Source organism: Melitaea cinxia, chromosome 7 (assembly GCF_905220565.1).
Source record: "Melitaea cinxia chromosome 7, ilMelCinx1.1, whole genome shotgun sequence".
NCBI lineage: Eukaryota > Metazoa > Arthropoda > Insecta > Lepidoptera > Nymphalidae > Melitaea > Melitaea cinxia.
Window position 1 is genome coordinate 4221741 of NC_059400.1, and position 2979 is coordinate 4224719.

The window sequence follows — 2979 nt, forward strand, 5'->3', positions numbered from 1 at the left end:
ACATGAAGCTATATACGTATTCCACCTACTATGATATCACAGTACAAATTTCTAATAATTTTATTATACATTTTTTTTTTAATTTCCTATCCTACCTTCCAAAAGTAGTAGCTCCAATCTCAAATCATTACGAACTTTAAATCTGTCTTTGAATAACAAATGTACGAAAACTTTATTCAATTTAAATCCTCTGTAAACAAGAATAAAACTCGGTAAAAGTATCAGTGTGAACAGAACGGTCTTAATGGTAAAGATGATTACTAAAGTATTTACCAACCATTTAAAACTTTGTCGTCAGTCGGTTGTGTTTTACAAATACAATATCGGAAAGTAATTAAAACAATCAATCGTTTGTATTAAAAGCTAGGACTCTTAGTACTTTTTGTCTCAATATACGGCACAGTTATCTTAAGAGAATCACTAGAAGACCACAGCTAAAATAATACTGTTTTCAAGCAGTATTGTGTTCCTATTGGTGAGTAAGGTGGCCAGAGCTCCTGGGGGATTGGGGATAAAGTACGCAACGCGTTGTGTTATAAACTACGACTAAGAGACTAAGTGTCTATAAACTACGAGTACGTTATTCATTTACCATCAGGTGAGCTGTACCCTTGTTTTCCGACCAAGCTATATTAAAAAAGTATGGGTCATCCCAGTCAAATTGTATACAGAGAATTTTCAAAAAATTCATGAAGTCGAGTTTCGATTATTCTAATTTTTTGGTTAGAAAGGAGATATTATAAAAATTATTTGGTAAAAATAGCAAAGTATTTTGATTTGACCGTTCAGTAATTACAAACATCATAACTCTCGAAATTAGGTACAAATAACTTGAAACTCGAAATTTACATAGATCTTCGAAAGTACAGCTCATCTTAATCTGGCTTAGGTACTGTATCTTATAGGGTAGTGGAAAGATTAGCAATCACGAACAAAAAAAACACTACTACCACTTACTTAATAAAATTACATAATCCACTTTATAAAACATTAAAAGTTAATCAAATTGGTTTTCTCTCTTTTATTATATTTATTTCTTAAAGTTTAATTTTGCTTCAAAGCGCCATTTATGTTCACAGACGTACAAATGAAAAGTGTAATTAGCCATAAACAAATTCAGAACTAATCTATTAGTTTTGTTTGTAAAAAAACTCGATTACATAATATAGTAACGTTGTAAATATTAAATTATATTTCGTCAGGAAGATTGCTGTAATGTACTAAAAGTTTAGATGTAGCGAATTTTTAATCGATTGATAATTTTATTACCTTATTATGGTGAAATAAATATTTTCGTCTAAATTTATTTCATTTTATTTCATTTCATTCCATTTCGTTTCACTTCATTACATTTTATTTGAATATTTTAGCAAGTAAATAATTTAAATGTTTTGCTTCATTCACATCTATGCTAATATTATAAAGCTGAAGAGTTTAGAAAAGCGCTCAAATTGAAAAACACTTTTTGTGCTGGGTATTCTATTTACCAAGGGAACTTATATAATACTAGCTATGCCCGCGACTTCGTCCGCGTGGAATTTTAAAAGTTATTGTTCAATTCGCAGAGCTATAAAATAAATAAACTTCTAAAATGAAAGTAGCCTCAGTTACTCCTTACTACATCCGCTATCTGCCAGTGAATGTCCCGTCAAAATTAGCCCGCCCCGTTTCAGAGATTAGCCGGAACAAACAGACAGACGGACAGACAGACAGACAAAAATTGTAAAAAATGTTATTTTGGTATATGTACCGTGTATACCTCATACAGTTCAATTTTATTTATTTGTATAGATAACAACGTAAGTAAAAAAAAGAATAATCGAAATCGGTTTACCCAGTGAAAAGTTCTCACGTAACATACGCCAAAATAAAAAAAAATAAAATACAGTTGAGTTGAGAACCTCCTCTTTATTTAGAAGTCGGTTATAAACGAGCCAACTTTTCTGTTAACCCACTGTAAAAAAACGTGGGGGGACTCAGTTTCTGCCCTACTCCAGTATAAGATGTAGAGGTTTAAAGATAAGACTTTTAACAATTTTTTTTTTGTAAAAAATCAATACTTACTACAACTCTTTTGGGACGTGTCCTACGCGTTCGTAATTAATGTCGGTTTAAAGCCCAAAAGTACATCTTTCAAAAATATATCATAATTAATTTAACTTGCGGTTGAAGCTGGCTTTTAACTCACGAAAAATTATCTATAAACAGCAAATCGACCATAAAAAGTTTTTTTTTTATATGAGTCCCTTTGAATTCCACATAACAAAATGTTAAATTCGGAAATAATGAAATTTTTATACAATTACTAATTACTTTAAGATGAAAACATAGATTTCTCAACTTTCCGACATACATTTTAAAATATTATTGCGTATCCAAATATACTCGTATATCTACACATTTAGATGAAATTATATTTTTTTATTTTATTTCTATTCATCAAATTGTCAAAATATAGAATCAAATTTATCCATGCCACGCACAGATTTCACAAAATCAATCCGGGATTTTTTTAGGCAACCCATTTTTAATATATTATCTAATAAACTAAATTTATTATAAAGTATGTTTCATTCTATTATCAACTCGGTGAAGAAGATTTAGTTTCGGATCTTCTACATACCTGGCAACACAGTAGTTTGTCCAGGTAAATTTTGGCAACCTGGCAATTCTTTTGCTGCACATTCTATAAGTTTCATACTATCAAGTCAGATTAAAATTTCCTTATTATCTTGATGTTGCAATTTTCAATTAAAAATGAAAAATATCAACTCGGTGAAGATAGACTTAGCTTCGGGTCTTAGATCACTACATCTAATGTTGGTGTTTTTTATGGTTTGTTACTTCTATAGAGAAAAAATAGCTTATCAGCAAAAGTATCGAGTAGTAAGTTTGCTTATCGGTTGCTTTACGTAAAATAACGAAAAGGTGGTTTATTTATTTTAATTAGATTAATATTATTTATTTAATTAACTTCTC